Below are 423 nucleotides of genomic sequence, written 5' to 3'. Positions count from 1 at the left end.
TAGATATCGAGATACCACCACTGCGAGACACCGACAATGGCTTTGCAACACCAGTCCAGTGCACGTAAAGGAAAGAAGGCATTCCTGGTCCAAGTCGGGATGGGAGGCTATCACACAGCGACATGAATTCGATAAATAGCTTTAAATAATCTTTAAAATCAGCGATATGATGTAAACAGTATAATACACGAAGCGCTGTCCATTTGCAGGTGTTGCAATAGAAGATTGCGGGGCTCTCAAGCAACACGAGTCGCAAAAGAAGGGCAAAGGCGCACTAACTTTAGTGGACTATAACAGTTTCCTTTTCTTTTTATAGAAAATCTAATAAAGGCTTTTTATTTGTTTTAACTTTTATTCATATTTCCTTATTCTTCGACGATGCATCCTTTACACATTCTTTTCAATCGCCGTTTGAGAGATTTG

The sequence above is a fragment of the Penaeus monodon genome, chromosome 24 (genome assembly GCF_015228065.2).
Source record: "Penaeus monodon isolate SGIC_2016 chromosome 24, NSTDA_Pmon_1, whole genome shotgun sequence".
Lineage (NCBI taxonomy): Eukaryota > Metazoa > Arthropoda > Malacostraca > Decapoda > Penaeidae > Penaeus > Penaeus monodon.
This window is presented reverse-complemented; position numbering follows the sequence as displayed.